The 18,007-nt window shown below is 32.5% G+C and overlaps 1 non-coding gene and 1 pseudogene across 1 annotated transcript; both read right to left on the minus strand.

Annotated features, from left to right (window-relative positions):
* Positions 1 to 846: 846 nt before the first annotated feature.
* On the minus strand, positions 847 to 2,822 carry LOC145801705 (expansin-A8-like; annotated as a pseudogene).
* A 7,656-nt stretch (positions 2,823 to 10,478) lies between these two features.
* On the minus strand, positions 10,479 to 10,595 carry LOC145801804 (U5 spliceosomal RNA). Its single transcript, XR_014343455.1, has one exon. It is a non-coding gene; the product is annotated as a U5 spliceosomal RNA (small nuclear RNA).
* Between the last annotated feature and the right edge of the window lie 7,412 nt (positions 10,596 to 18,007).

Below are 18,007 nucleotides of genomic sequence, written 5' to 3' on the forward strand. Positions count from 1 at the left end.
TAAAGAATATTAATAAATGGAGGTACTGTTTAATTGTCATTAAAACCATTTTGCCATTTTGAAATCCAAAGTGTGCTTGGTCTCATATCTCAAGTACTGCTTAGGAAAAGAAGAGTAAAACTGTCACCTTATATATGTTTTCATGGCGAAAATTTTAATCTAACACCAACTGCTAGTCCCCAAAAGAAAATCCAAAATTTTGCTTAGAATTTGTAATTAATGGCTGAGATTCATCAATTGTGTGGTCAAACAACAAATTTAAAATATACACACTATTGATCTACAATTAAGGGTAATTTTTTAAAAACACTTGTATGGCTTGTCATTAATTACTTTCTGTTTAACCCATAAAAGTTAAAATTCGTGATAAAATTTAGAAAAATAGAAATAAATGACAAGAAAATAACACACTAATCATTATTTTTCCATGACATTTTGAAAGGATTACCTGATTTTGATTTTTGAACTTCTATAACTTAGAGGGTCATTGCAAAAGCATAAGTACCCATAAACTCTTATATCTTGAATATAAATAAATCATTCATTAATTTTTAAAACAAATCCTGGGTATGTAGTATTAGTTTTCTATAATTGTAGTAATTTATTTGCATGTCATGTGTGTCTGTTTCATGCAAATAAACCAAAGGTTAAAAACAAAAAAGAAGGAAAGATGAGAGTAGAGTAGTAGGACACAAATTATATATTATATTAAGCTGCCATCAACATGAAAGGTCTCGCAGGGGCTTTTCCTCAAGCCACCGCAGCTAGCCAATCTTCTTCTTACACGTGCAAACAGATCTTATTATGAAAAATCTACTTTCAAAATAGTTATGTATCAACAACAATCTAGAATTGACCCCCTTGAAAACTTTGGCCGAATTGCCAATTAGCAGGTACCACGTTGTAACTTGTCACAGTTCTACCATCACTGGTTGTCACTTGAAAAGACAAACTTTGGCCATTGAGATAAGAGTTGCTCAGCCAGTTTTGACCCCAGTTTCTTGATATAGTTTCCACCCTGTCTTGGATCCCTTGATTGACACTGCATGGACATCCCCTACACCCGCGACATTGGTGATCAAAACCAAGTTAAAGTAGGAGTGGCCATTCATGGTGAACCTAATTCCTCCTTTCTTGATACAAGGCACCCTGTCATAAACCAACTCAATTCTCATTAATCGAATTTTAATATGGATTAAATCATATAAAAATTATGAAAGAATAGTATTTTTCGTGTTATTTTTTACCTTCGGAAGACAAGGGGCACGATTCCAGCACGATATTGAGCAATTTTCAAGAAAGCAGGCTCGGACAAGTCGAAGTGTTGGAGAGGAGGGTTGCACCAACCACCATTGTCGTTAGGCAGAGCATAGTTAGGTGGGCAAAAGTGTGTAGCGGTGACGGTGATGGTGGCAGGGAGGCACCATTTGGGGTCGTTGTTGCATCGAATCTCGTAGCAAGCCCCGCAGCTGAACCCATTGTTGAACAAAGCTATGCTTAGTGCTGTAGTGCTTGTTCCATACCCTTTTTTTTTTTTTGAAACAGCCAAAAGGAATTTTATTGATAATTATCAAGCATAAAGACAATGACAATCAACAATAAAAAGAGGAGCAAAGATCACAAAAATCCAAACAGGGCAACAGGGTTGATAAGATATCAACCAAGCAGCCCAGAGATGAGCTCCAACAGATGAACACCAACAGATGAACTCCATCAGCACAGTACTGAAACTCCAAGAAAAAAGTGCAATTCTGATTATAATCAACCCAGACTGGACCTCCAGCATTGGTATTAATCAGCACAGAGGCAGGATTAGCAGCCTGAAAAGTGCAAACAGCCCCAAACAGAACAAACCCAGCAAAGAGTAGCAACCTCATCTCCATCACAGAACAGCATCCTCGTGTCAACTCCAACCCAGAATCAGCTGCCCAAAACGGATCTGCTCCCCAGACTCAATCTTATTTGCCTCAGGTTGGTTAAAAAATTTTGCACAGAGAAATGACAGTCCTTGAATTTATGTTTGAGCCACAGTGCTACTCTGATTTTGATCAACTCACACAGGTCCACTAACTGTGGCGAAGCAGATTTGAAGATGCACTCATTCCTAAGCTTCCACAGAGACCATATGACAGCCAAGGGAATGACCTTCCATATCCATTCTTCTTTCCTGTTCAAATACACCTCATCCCACCAGTGAAGTATACCTTCGATTGAACCTGGAATAGCCCCCTGCAACTCCCACCAATCCAACATGGCAGCCCAAACCTTCCATGCAAAGTAGCAATGCAGCAAGAGATGAATGGATGATTCAGGCTCAAAAAACACACAGAGCAGAAGCATTAGCTTGTAACACTCCAATTTTCTGAAGAAATTCAGCTGACTTAACCCGGTTTCTCCATGCTAACCAACAGAAGAATTGAACCTTAGGAGGGGCAAAAGAGTTCCAAACAAAAGAGTTCCATACCCTTGATTGTACAAATTTCCATACCCACAAGCTCCTCCTGCAAAACACATTAGTGACAAAAATATAACAAATTATAAACTTTGGAGATTAATTTGGAATAAATAAAAATTAAGAATTATAGTGTAACATTTTTATACTAGTGTAATTAAGCTAAATTTAGATATTGAGAAGGTAGAGGCAACTAATAAAGTATGTACAGTTTGTACATACCCATTGTCCTGGAGGCATCGAGGCCGCTATAAAAGGTGGCATGAGCGCTCTGCCAACCTGCATTGTTGGCGATGGTGCCTTCTAAGTGTAGGTTGATCATTCAAATGAAGAGAACAAGTGTTGCAAAAGAGAATTGGTTAGTGGCCATTGGATGTTTTTGAAGACTCCTTCAGATAGGTCTTGTGTGTAAGGTGGTGGTGTTGTATGAGACTTATGCTGAGGGAGGGGAAGATGGTGGCTATTTATAAGAGAAGTGAATCAGAGAGAGAGAGAGAGAGAGAGAGAGAGAGAGAGAGAGAGAGGATTCAAAGTAAATAAAGAAGGAAATCAATCTGTTTTCTAGAACTTCTCAATCTGTTTTCTATCACCTTATAATTAGTAATATTAGATTTTTTTCATCATTCTTGTGCAACTGCTACTAAATGCTACATTTAATTTTCTGTAATATCAATTTATTTTTTTCTATTTTTTTCCCCTCATTATTACTAAGTATATAACGGTTGGAACTGTTTGGAGTTACATAAAGAACTTTTTGTAACTGAAGAGGTTAATATATATATGTATATATTTACTCATTTTAATAAAGAAAATTTATCATCTTTTAATATGTATTATATGATATTGTGATTTTTTCTAAAAAATTGCAACACATACTAGGTAAGTCATCATTTTTTCATAATTATCAAAAAAAAAAAAAAAGAGTCAATATATCTTATCCATAATTATTTTATTATGTAATGTAAACACGTGTGTGTATATACTAGCAATATATTTTAGAGGGAAAAAAATAGACATAGTTTTTTACTTTAAATATGTTTATGTCAGTCTTTTTTAAACAGTAATATTTAGACTTCACTTAAATTACTTATCTTTATTTTATAACCTCTCAAAAGGAGAATGTGAAAATTATTATTATTTTTAATTTTTTAATTAAATGAATAATCAACATGACATTTTCAATTTTTTTTTTAGGTTCAAGCTATTTGAAATACATATCAAAATTTACTTTCTTTTTTTAACTATAAAATCAAAATTAAAATAATATTTGAGCATGTTGTTTGATAAGACCAAAAGCATAAATTTCATTGTTACTATTTACATATTTAACTCAACATGTTCAATAATTAAAATTTTCATTATTATTATTTACATTTCAAATTAAATTTTTGTAATATAATTCATGTTATTCCAAATTTTTTAGGTTCTTACTTAGATTTAATTTTTAAAAATTAAATGTATGAGAAATATCATCATATTGAACAAAATTAACACTTTCATGACGTGTATTTTTAAAATTTAATAAATTTTTATTGAGACTTTGAGCCTCAATGACTCAACAACATTTTGTTTTATATAATAAAACCATGACTTAAATAATTTTTAAAATATTGTGATATTAATTAAAGAGCCACGTGTATGTCAATATTTCATAAATTGAAGACAAAATAATGTTTTTCTATATATAATAGTAAATATAGATTTAATCGAATTAGCATCAAAGCAAGTGTGTGACATGTTTTTCTGTATAGATTTAATCGAATTAGCATCAAAGCAAGTGTGTGACAAAATAATGTTTTTCTATATATAATAGTAAATATTAATTTCTAATCTAAAATGAGTAATGTTTATAAAAAAAATATCATGAAACATTTCATGAAATTTTTTCATCTTTTGATTAGTGTGTGACATTTTATTATATATGTAACCCAAATATAAAAAATCTTTATGAAGTATTTTATAATATTTTTTTTATAATTCCTAACATTACTTGTCTAAAATTATGTCAAGTCATTTTATTGGTCAAGGCATAACTCATAGATAAGAACTTTTTTTTTTCTTTCTTTCTTTCTTTTTTTTTTCGGTAAGATTGGGAAGAAAATATTTATTGCAAAAATCGGTAAAAGATCAAATCAATCTTGTATAACGGTATCACAAGATCTCAAAAAGAAATAAACAACTTTCATAGAAGAAACGATCCAAACCTCCATAAAGGAGGAGAAAAGGTTCCCATAAGGAAGGGAAACAAAACTCTACACATGAAGGATTAATACATCACCAAACTAAAAATTAAGAAAACCACCCAAAAAAAAAAAAAAAAAAAAAAACAAGCAAACAAACAAACAAACAAACAAACATATCCAAGTCACTACTGAACTCATCAAAAACTCCATTACTTTGTAACCTTCCATTTGGAATCTGAAGACTTCACATCCGCTGATCAAGACAGAACATTGAGGTTGAGGTAGTCGATTAGTGTAAAACAAATGCATTATCTAGCATCGTCCTTCAGATTGTTAAAAGATTTGAAATCAAATCTTAAAGTTTTGAGTTCGAAGGTAGAAAAAGTAAGACAATAACGCCCCAGACTGAAGAGGTAAACATCATATCTAAATTACGAAAATGATCGAAAGGTGGGGGAAGGGATATCGGAGATGTGGGGGGAACCACTATCGTCTCCTCTCACCTTCAGAAAAATTTAGAGAGAAAAGTAAAAGGCATTTAGGGTTTAGGGAAGACAGCGTGTTTTATATGCCATAAACTAATTCATAGATAAGAACTTTTGGCTAGGCTTATTTTATTTTATTTTTTTGACCAAACTATTTGGATTGAACAAACAACACGGTTATCATTAAAAGATTAAGTTTATTTATAATTTAATTGAAGAATAGTTTCGTAATCTACCTAACGTTTTAAATTTTTTTATTTTGTTAAGTTATGTATAATTCATACCTAAAATAATTTCTATAAATTTTTAAAATGAATAATGTTAGGATGACCATGTTTTGATATTATATTTGACGATATGTAACGTGTCACCTTATGATACATTAACCACATGGTTAGTATTTAAGGCACCACCAGATTGTACCAAATGTGATTGTCATAGCATTACTAAAATTTCATTTTTGACTTTTAAAATTTAAAGAAAATTTTTTAAAATTTTATTTTAGATTTTTCATCTAAACATTTTCAAATGAGATGTGGTTAAAATATAAATAAGATTTTATTTGGAATTTCTATTAAATGGTCATCAAAATTTCAATGAAAGTTGCAAATCAATGATATTTTTGTATAAAATATTTGCAAATGTGTGAAAAAGTTTACAACTTTAATTATTAAAAGTGATAAAGTTTATCATTGATTTGTAATTTTTTTTAAACTTACACTAAAGTGCAATTTTCTCAAATTTGAATGTAATATAGATGAACCAATAGTTTCATGCCACATATATTTTTTAACTTTCAAAAATAAAAATTTTAATGAGATGTAATTTAAATATAACTAAGATTCTGTTGTGGACTTTATATTTAAATGTTTAAAATTTTTCAATATAATTGGATGGGCCAATAGTTATATGTCACATATATTTCTTAACTTTTAAAAAATAAAAAATAAAAATAAAGATTTAAAATTGTGATTGATTTTCCATAACAATGTCATAAATTAATTTTTTATTTATTTATTTTTTATTTTTTAATTCCACACATCAAGGAATTTGAAAGGTAAGAAGTAAGGAATTTGAAATATATTACCATAATAATCAAAGAGTCAATAATCTATAATTACAATTTATGACAATGGAAAGGCCAAAAATTTTATGACGCGTATTTTTATATTTTGTTAATTCAAAAGTCTAGAAAAAAAAAATAAATTAAGAGTTTTGACTTCATATACATATAAACATTTTTGCTTATATAATAGTATAGATTATCTCCTTCGGTATACACCCCTTATAAGATGTGTATCATATGTACTTTATTACGTTTTTTAGTACATATTACATATTTTTGTGACAAATGTTACCTAGTTTCTAGTAGAATTACAACAATTTATTTATTTATTTTTACATATGAATCTATACATTTTTGTGGTAATGTTACGCATTTTGTGATTCAAAAATGTTTTAATGAAAAAAACGTATAACCTTACTATAAAAATGCATAATATTACCACAAAATACATATTATGGACCATAAATTGTCATAACTCTAGCGCAAGATTATGTAACATTTGTCACATAATGTGTGGTATATACTAAAAAAATATGTAACAATGTGTATGTGATACACTTTTTTAGGGGTATTTACCAAAGGAAATTTCTAAAATCAAGATTTTTATGTGTTAAACTTAGAAATTTTGATTTGTGCAAAAATTAAATTTTTTGATTAGGAATTTTTATATTTTATGTTTAAAAGATGAGAAGTTGTTAGGTTGAATTGTAAAAGGGGTAAATTATGCAAATAGTCCCTGTAATTTATACGATGTGTCAATTTGATTATTATTGTTCCAATTTGCTCGATTTTTTTCTTAATTTAATGAATTGTATCATATTAGCTCAATAAATAACGGCTATTAGGTTTGATAGACAGAAAGTCAAATGATATATCAATTTGGTCTCTGTAGTTTACACGATATTTCAATTTGGTCTCTATTGTTTTAATTTGCTCGATTTTGACAGTGATCAAATTGACACATCATGTAAACTAAAATGACCAAATTGATACATTGTTTGACTTTTCGTCCACCAAACTTAATAACTGCTATTTATTGGACTAATATGACACAATTCATTAAATTAAAGGGCAAAATCGAGCAAATTGAAATAATTCGATCAATTGACACATCATATAAACTATATAGACCATTTACATAAATTATCCTTATAAAATTTATATTAAAAACGTTTATAATAAATATTTTACTTTCTATGCTTACTGGTAACTTAAAAAGTACGTATGTTAATGCTCAAATCTCCAAACTGTCAAATTCAAATAAACGAGAGAATGTGAGGTTTTGGCTTGATAATTGGATTATTGATGAGCCTTTCATACAGAAAGCTACAAGTCTAGTGCCCAAGGAAGACATGGATGGAGGAGGTTGTTGAGCATTTTTGGAAAGAGGGGTGTTTTGAAAAAATGATTAAAAATTAATTTTTTAACTTTTTTTGCTTTTTTATGTGAGAGGTCGTGTGACTCAGGATGGGTGGAAAGTTTACTTTTTAGCTTTTTTGGTATATTCCCAAATGGCCCAAAAATTACGCATTTGTTGCCCCAAGAGATTTTGAACAAATTGTAGAGTATTATTCTAATTCAGCAGAGGGAAAAATATAGATAGACAAATCTGGAAGCACACAAACTATGGATGCTTTACAGTAGAGTCAACTTATAAGAAGATTAAGAGGGAGAATCATGTGGGAGAACCTACAGATGCTTGGAAATCCATTTGGAAGAACAAAGGATTGTAATGATGGAAATGTCTTCTGTGGATAATTAGACATGATCAGCTTACTTGCCAGAGATGTAATGCGCATAATGAAACAACTCTTCACGCCTTGCGGGATTGTGATATTCCTAGGGCATTTGGAAGAGATTGATTAGCCCAGAGTTACAGCAAACATTCTTTAATCTTCCACTCCTTGGGTGGGTAGATGAGAGCATGGCTAATACTAAATGGGCTAAGGATAAGAATCATGATTGGACTTTAATGTTTGTAGGGACTAGTGCTATGATTTGGTTATGGCGAAGCAAGTCCATTTTTGACCCAACATTTGTGATTCCCATCATCCCTATATCCACTATTTGAGGAGTTGTCCATGAGGCAGTGGGCACAAAAAAATTTTGCTTGTCCAAATCCGGTGGGAAGTCCTAGTAATCAATGGTAGATACCTAGGGAAGGGTGGGTGAAGATCAACACCGATGGAGCCTGTGCTGGCAATCTGGGATGGTATGAATTAGGGGAGTGATCAGAGATAGTGTTGGCTTATGGATAAGGAGCTTCAAGCAGTCGATAGGCTGGGCTTTAGCTGTAACAGCGGAATTATGGGTGATATTGCAGGGTGTAACTCTAGCCTGGAGACAAGGGTGGCATCAGGTAGAGTTTGAAACAAACTCTCAAGATGTAGTGAATCGCATTGAAAATCCGAAGCCCAATCATCCTGATCACAATATGGTCTTGCAAATACGGAGGGTCTTGGACAGAAATTGAGAATGCAAGCTTAGTTATATTGCTCGGGAGATAAATGGATGTGCATATCAAACAGCTAGGGAGGCCATTCAAGAGAGACACATAGTTGAGAATAGTAAAACAGCTTCTTGTTTAGGAGACTCCTGATTGGAGAGTTTTTTAGTTTGTTCTTTGGCTTAGGCCTCCATGTTACCACCAAAAAAAAAAAAAAATACTTTTTCTTAAAAAATTTTGGTTCTTCTCGTCGTCAATCTAAATGTAGAAGTGCAAAACTTTTTACATTTTTTTTTTAAAAAAATCACTACATAAAAAAACATAAGAAAAATAAATAAATAAAAAAACCAACAAATAAGCAAACTTAAAACACTTGTAGTTATTCATTGTGGGAAGATTATAAAAAAAAAATCGAGATTGTGATTAACAATTGCCCTATTTAAATTAATTTTATGACTCTATCATTGACAATAATGGTGGTGGTGGAGTGACAATGATAGTGATGGTAACCACGGCCAACATTTGTAATTAAGTAAAATGTCTATACTCTTACATTTTAATTTCTTTATAAGATGTTAAAATTTTAAGTATGTGATTGTTATTACGAAACAAGCCTAATTTAATTTTACTAAATATATTCAACTTTTTTATGTAGTGAATTAAATTATCAAACACAATAGACAGAATTGTGACTTAAGCTATATTCTTGGGGGGAAATTATTCAATAATCCTAGAAGGTCATACTCCAAGCCAATCACCAATTACTTAGCTCTCATGTTGTTCTCCATCCCTAACATAAATCGTGAGCCCATACCCTTCTCTACCAATCAAAACCTTATCGAGTACCACGTGTTCATACTACGGGAATACTGAATAATCACCGCTTGTTTGGGAACCATCCACTAGACTTGTGTTTCAATTTCAGGGCAATGTCACATTGGATATGAAATAATTTTTTCAATTTTAGACTATCTAATGTAGGGGTGTAAATTTGGCTCGGCCCCACCCGACCCATGTTGGGCCTTGCGGGCTTTCGCTAAAATTTGGGCCGGGTCAGGCTAGGCTATGGGCCAAAAAATTAGACTCAAGCCTAGGCCCAAGGGGTAATCGGGCTTTGGCGAGCCGAGCCTCGAGTCAGGCTGGTGGGCCTGGGTTTGGGCTTGGGCTTGGGCTTGGGAAAACTTGAACAATTTTTTAATATTTTTTTTTATATTTTTCTACAAACATTTTATTAATTTCCGCTAAAAAAGACACTGAGTCTCGGGGGGAGCCTTGAGTGGGCCTTAAACGGGCCGATGAGACGGGCCACGGGTCAGGTCGGGCTTCAAAATGATGGCCCAGGCCAAGGCCCAGTCTCGAGCTGGGCTCAGGCTTGGGCCTAAACATGCCACGAGCCATTTTTACACTCCTTTCTGATGGAGACTTGTTTTGATCGTACATGATTACTGGGATGTCCAATAAAACTAGGGAAATTATAATTCAATATATTTTCAAAAAAATAATTACAAAGAGATTGAAAATTTTATATTTTTAATTATTAAAATTGATAAAATTTATCATTAATTTGTAATTATTTTTTTACAATTACACTTGTCTATAATTTTTCCATAAAACTATCACAAGTACTTCCAAATTCAGAAAAAAAACAAAAAACAAAAAAAAAAAAATTGTTCTTTAAAAAAATATGAAACATCAAATTTTTTTGAACACAGTTAGGAATTAAATAATTTTGAAAGAATCTAACAAAAGAAAAAATATAATGAGGGACCACCCTATCTTAGCTAAATACACAAATTCTTAGCAAACTCAAAACTCAAAAACATTCTTTTATAAATTAATAGAGGTCAATCCCAATTGAGAAGAACCTCTCCAAAAATAGGCACATGCCACTATTTGCAGCGAGCACATGGAATTCTTTAGTAAAAAGCGAAAGAATAACTCGTTTTGTGCTTACTACGTGGTTGTGTGCTCTTTTGCATTGCTCAAACAGTAACTTATACAAAATTAGATGGAAAGGGTTCTTTCTTCACAACCAACGTGGGAATCTTCATAACCATTTGCACTTACATTCTTATTTGTTGTTCAAATGATCAAATCTCAATCTTTAACCCCCAAATGCTTTAGTTTATGGATAGAATAGTTAAATAAAAGTGGGATTTTCTTGTATTTGATGATCAATGATCATACATGCAGTTCTAGGAAATAAAATGTATAGCTTAAGGGAAAACCATCCACTACACTTCTAATCCAGTACTACAATTATGTGTTTAGTTTACTAGAATTAAAGTAGAATAGAATAGAATGATCATTTTTTAATGTTCATATGAAATTATCATTCTCATATGTACAGTAATCAAATCATCCCAACTTAAGCAAAAAGCCTCCATCCACAATGTAGACGTCCCCGAACGTCCCGGGAGGGAAATCCCGTTCTGTTCATTAGGCTCACTACAGTTCAGGACTCAAAGTCACGGTCCTGTATCTAATCTCACAGAGTGCAATGCAAGAACGATGAATCATCAAAGAGTCCAAATCCGGCAAATCGTTTTTTGGAAAACATATTTTTTGAAAGAAGTGCCAAGCATGGACTGCTTTGCCAGATACAGAGTCGCCACACTGCTACAAAAATAGTTAAAGATCACACTTTGACAAAAAAAGATCTCACTTTTATTAGAAATGTGATAAAAAAAAATTAGATTGATATTTTAATCACACTTAATTTGATTGAGTGTGATAATATTTATTTTTTATGTCACTTTTCAATTAAGTGTGATTATATATATATATATATATATCTTTTTAATCACACATTCTAATTAAAGTGTGATTATATATACACTACTACTTTTTAATCACACTTTTTAAACAAGTGTGATTATATATATATATATATATTTTTTAATCACACCTTCTAATTAAAATGTGATTATATATACACTATTACTTTTTAATCACAATTTTTAGACAAGTGTGACTATATATATATATTTTTTAATCACACATTCTAGTTAAAGTGTGATTATTTATGTATTTTTTAATCACGCCTTCTAATTAAAGTGTGATTATATATACACTACTACTTTTTAATCACACTTTTTAAATAAGTGTGATTATATATATATTTTTTAATCACATATTCTAATTAAAGTGTGATTATTTATATAATTTTTAATCACACTTTCTAATTAAAGTGTGATTATATATACACTAGTACTTTTTAATCACACTTTTTAAATAAGTGTGATTATATATATATTTTTTAATCACACATTCTAATTAAAGTGTGATTATTTATATATATTTTTTTAATCACACTTTCTAATTAAAGTGTGATTATATATACACTATTACTTTTTAATCACACTTTTTAAATAAGTGTGATTATTTATATATTTTTTAATCACACATTCTAATTAATGTGTGATTATTTATATATTTTTTAATCACACAATGTAATTAAAATGTGATTATATATACATTATTATTTTTTAATCACACTTTTTAAATAAATGTGATTATATATATATATATATATATTTATATATTTAAACACACTTCCTAAATCGATGTGATTGTATAAAATATTTCAAATTAAATTTTATATAAAATATACAATTTCGAAATTTTTAATCACACTTAATCTGATTGAGTGTGATAACATTTATTTTTTATGTCACTTTCTAATTAAGTGTGATTATGTATATATATAGGGTAAATTACACTGACACCTCCTAAGGTTTATGTTTATTACAGTTCCCTCTTCACGTTTTGAAAATTACATCTCCCTCCCTGAGGTTTAAAGTTTCATTACAGATTCCCCCCTTAACAATTTAATTTTTTTAAATACTAATTTTGCCCTTACTGGGTAAATTATATTGACACCCCTTACATTTTAGAAATTACAATCCCCTCCCTAAGGTTTAAAGTAGCATTACCAATTGCCCCATCGGTTAGTATTAGTTAGGAAAAAAATTCATTGAAAAAAAATTAATTGGAAAAAAAAATTATTTGAAAAAAAATTAATTGAAAAAAAAAGTGTTAGTAAAATTTTTAAATTTCTGTTTAAAAACCAACATAAACTTATTTTTTGAATTTACGTTTTTTCCTCAAATTTACAAATTGAGACAACCATTTATAAATCAAAAAAATTATCAAATAAGTTTTTATGACAATTTTTAAAATTTTTGTAATATAAATTGAAAACTGAAAACGAAATGGTTACCAAACAGGCTTCTGATGGTAAAAATGTCGTAAAATTAACAAATAATTAAATAAGTTACCAACATAAGAAATGACTTATTAAAAAATTCTTAGGCTATATATGGTTTGATTTTTAGAAAAAAAAAATTAAAAATTAATTTGGTTAAGAAATAAAAAATAATTATCATTTTTATATAATTTTTATCTTTCGAGTGGTTAGAAATAATTTTTTACAAATTAAATTGAAACAGCCATACGTATGTATATAACCTGCTCAAAAATTAAAATGATAATTATTTTTTACCTTTAAATGATAATTATTTTTTAGTTTTTATTTCTTAACCAAATTAATTTTTAATTTTTAAAATTTTTTTCAAAAAATCAAACCATATATGGCCTAAGAATCTTTTGATAAGTCATTTCTTACGTGGTAACTTATTTAATTATTTGTTAATTTTACAACATTTTTACCATCTAAAGCCTGTTTGCTAAGGTGTCATTTGGTAATACTACGTTTTCAGTTTTCTGTTTATATTTACAAAAATTTAAAAAACTCAAATAAAAACTTGTTTGGTAAATTTTTGATTTATAAATAAGTGGTCTCAGTTTATAAATTTGGCAAAAAAATGTAAATTCAAAAAATGTGTTTCTGTTTTGAGTTTTGAGTTTTTTTTTTTTTTTACCACCCAACACTAGCCACCATCCGCCACCATTTTCCACCACCGTCTTCCGCCACCACCACTCACCACCCACCTGCCACCACCACCCACCACCCGCCACCAACACCCACCACTCACCTGCCACCCACTCACCACCGCCACCCACCTGCCATCTACCCGCCACCCGCCACTACCATCCACCGCCCGCCACCTACCCGCTACCACCACTCAGCACCCATCTACCACCCCCATCCACCACCTGCCACCACCAGCCACCCACCACCACCACCACTCACCAGCCACCCACCTGTCACCATCACCCACCACTGCCACCACCACCCACCACCACCACCACCACCCACTCGCTACCACCTGCCACCTTTACCCACCCACAACCACCGCCACCCGCCACCACCCACCACCACCATCCACCACCCGTTACCACCACCACCACCACCACACACCCGCTACCACCCACCACTCGCCACGGTCACCCACCCACCCACCATCACCACCCGCCACCTACCTGCCACCACCACCCACCCGCCACACACCTGTCACCACCACTCACCACCCGCTACCACCACCACCACCACCACCACCTACTCGCTACCACCCGCCACCGTCATCCACCTACCCACCACTACCACCACCCGCCACCACCACCCACCCATCCGCCGCCACCACCCGCCATCCGCCACCCATCTGCCATCATCGCCCACCACCCGCCACCACCACCCACTCGCTACCGCCCACCACTCGTCACCATCACCCACCCACCCACCACCACCCGCTACCCACCACCTACCGTCACCACTTTCCACTACCGTCTTCCGCCGCCACTTGCCACTACTTGCCATTTCTTACTCTTTTTTATATTTTAAATTTTTTTTAAACATTTTGTCAATTACAAACGCGTTTGTAATTTATGTTTTTCTAAAAATAAACAAAAACCAATTTATAAAATTTTTGTAAATATAAACTGAAAACGTAAACGTTACCAAACAGATCCTCTGTGTTACCTACTTTTGCACGAATTGTTCACGGTGCACACCACGCCCACCGTTAAAAGTATTATACTTTTTACAATGCACACATCACCTGTCATTAAAAATATTGCCTTTCCATGACACACAATGCATATCGTGAATTGTATGATAAAAGTAAAAAAATAAAAAAAAAGAAAAGAAAAAGAAAAAGAAAGAAGCGCTAAAATGAAATTTTGGGCGCCAACATTTTTCCCCCAAAAAAACTATTTTGATGGAACATCATAAGGGTTTCAATCTCTCTCTCTCTATCTGATGATGATGAAGGCCAAATCAATTGCTAGGCTGATCATCTCATCTCATCTCTTCTCTTCTCTTCGGTTGCTAGGGTTACTGAACCAATCGACTACTAGGTTTGTTTCTTCTTCCTCTCTCTCTCTCTCTCTCTCTCTCTCTCTTCTGAATCTTTGATTTGCCTCATCGATCTTCAAAACGACTCGAGGAGCTCAAACTCAAGACGGTGGCCAACTGTGTGTTAAGCGAACAAGCTCATGGAGCTGCAGCTGGAAAGTCGGGGCATTTCCCTAAATAAGCCAAAATAGTAAGTGAATTCCCAAACTAAGCCTAGTTTTGAAAGAATTCCCAAAATAGGCTAAATCGCGGTTGTGAACCACGATTTCAACACATATACCCCTCTCTCGCGTGGAAGTGGGGAAATCTTAAAATCGTGGTTACAAAACGCGCTTTTGATTAAGAAAATGCGGTTACAAAACGGGCTTTTAATTAATTTTTTTTTCTTCTGAACTCGCTGTTCCAAACACGATTTTAACCAAAATTTTTTTTTCTAAACTTGCTGTTTCTAACCACGATTTTATTAAAAAACATTTTTCTTCTGAACTAGCTTTTCCTAACCACGATTTTATCAAAAAAAAAATTTCTTCTGAACTCACTTTTCCTAACCATGATTTTATCAAAAAACATTTTTCTTCTGAACTCGCTCTTTCGAACCACGCTTTTTGGCAAAAAAATTTTTCTTCTAAAATCATGATTATGAACCACGCTTTTAGCGTAAATTTTTTTTTTTGTTTTTTTGTTTTTGTTTCTGTTGTCATTGTTTTGGTGATAATGTATTTCAGAATAATTTTTTGGGTTACAATTGTTTTACTAAAACCGTTCTCATGTTAATTTTTTTTTCTTTTCTTTTGTTTTTATTTTGGGTTAGAATGTGTAATTCAGCATTTTTTTTTGGCTTGACTAAAGTAAATTTATTTTGTTTCTTCTTGTGTTTGTTTGGGGTTAGAAGGTAATAATGTAATTCATAAATTTTTTGAGCTTTAGTAAAGCCGTTTTGATGTAAATTTTATTTTTATTTTATTTTTTCTTTGTTTTGGGTTAGAAGGTGTTATTTAGTAATTTGTTTGGGCTTTAATAAAGCCATTTTCATTTAAATATATATATTTTTTCTTTTGTCTTTGTTTTGGGTTAGAAGGTGATAAGGTAATTCATAAATTTCTTTTTGCTTTACTAAAGCCATTTTCATGTGAAGTTTTTTATTTTTTTATTTTTTTCTCTTGTCTTTGTTTTTGGTTAGAATGTGTTATTCAGAAATTTGTTTTAGCTTTACTAAAGCCGTTTTCATGTAAATAATTTTTTTTTTCCTGTTGTCTTTGTTTTGGGTTAGAAGGTGATAATGTAATTCATAAATTTCTTTTCGTTTTACTAAAGCTGTTTTCATGTAAAGTTTTTTATTTTTTATTTTTTTTCTCTTGTCTTTGTTTTGGGTTAGAATGTGTTATTCAGAAATTTATTTTGGCTTTACTAAAGCCGTTTTCATTTAAATATTTTTTTTTTCTGTTGTCTTTGTTTTGGGTTAGAAGGTGATAATATAATTCATAAAACCTTGAGGAAAAAACACATAAGTCTCCCACAAAAATACATAGGTAGTACAGACATAAGTCTCGGACAACAATACATTGTGGACACCATGAACTGAATACACAATACATAGATAAACATAACAGTTAGATAGACAAATATTAGCCAGACAATCTAACAAACTCATTACGGAAACACTTACTCTAACACAGACATTACATATTAATGCATGACCTAATATTGCCGAAGTGTAGACATTAACACCTAATTCGCGCTTAAATCAGCAGGTGGCTCAGAGTCTGAATAATCCGAAAGCTCAGCGTCAGAGACAAGTTTAGGATCCTCCATGATACCCATGATAGCCGCAACATTTGGTTCTGTTCTGTTCTTCTAGGCATCCTTCTTAACTATGTGTAGATGCATATCGCGGGCTAACCTACGGCCCATTTGAGAAATCTCACGTTGTAGTCTTTCACATAGTTGATCAACATTATCAGGATCTTCCTTTTGGATCTCAACAGAACGTGCTTTTGGCACCTTCAGTCGATTTTGCTGACATAATCTTTCCATTTGCACTCGCTCTATAAATAGTGTGGGCCACTTCAGAAGTCTAGCGTTTGCTAAACCATATCCTGTTTGATTATCTGATGGATCCTCCACCAAACCACATGGATCTCGATAGTACTTGGGCATGACAAAATGTCGCTTCCCAAACCTATCATGATAAGCACAAGAGGCATCTAACAAAGGAAATGGTGTTTTATCTTCAGCATCGCCACTTCGTCTTCCCCCTCCTCGTCGTGAACTGTCACCCCTTTGCAAGTTCCTACCACCTCTGCGATTCCCACTCCCTCCCATAAACCATGTAGCCATGCTAATTTTTTAAAACAAATGAATGATAATTTCGTAGGGCGAAATGAGTTGTAAGGTTGTGTCTTCACCTTTAGTTGTTTATATAGTTGGTTATGAACGACTTTAGAAAGATGCCTCTGCATGATAATCCCACATATACGAACAAGGTATGAGTTGTCACTAGAATGAAAAAACAGAGTAAAGCAAATACTGTGTACCAAGTCACGTGACTTGACAATCCATCTGCATATACCGACAAAGTAAGGGCATGCTCACTGTAAGGTAAATTAGTGAATTCACTGTTGCCATGTGACTTTCTGAATTGAGAATCCCACATATATCAATAAGAGATGAGTTGTCACTGTAATAAAAAAATTGAGCAAAAAATTGAGAAAACCAAAGCCTGTGCACCAAGTCACATGACTTGACAATCCATCTGCATATATCGACAAAATAAGGGCATGCTCACTGTAAGGTAAATCAGTGAATTCAGTGTTGGCATGTGACTTTCTGAATTGAGAATCCCACATATATCAATAAGAGATGAGTTGTCACTGTAATAAAAAAAATCGAGCAAAAAATTGAGAAAACCAAAGCATGTGCACCAAGTCACATGACCTGACAATCCATCTGCATATACGGACAAAATAAGGGCATGCTCATTGTAAGGTAAATCAGTGAATTCACTGTTGCCATGTGACTTTTTGCATTGAGAATCCCACATATATTAATTACAAATGAGTTGTCACTGTAATAAAAAAATCAAGCAAAAAATCGAGAAAACCAAAGCCTATGCACCAAGT

The sequence above is a fragment of the Camellia sinensis genome, chromosome 10, assembly GCF_055761805.1.
Source record: "Camellia sinensis isolate YWXY chromosome 10, ASM5576180v1, whole genome shotgun sequence".
NCBI lineage: Eukaryota > Viridiplantae > Streptophyta > Magnoliopsida > Ericales > Theaceae > Camellia > Camellia sinensis.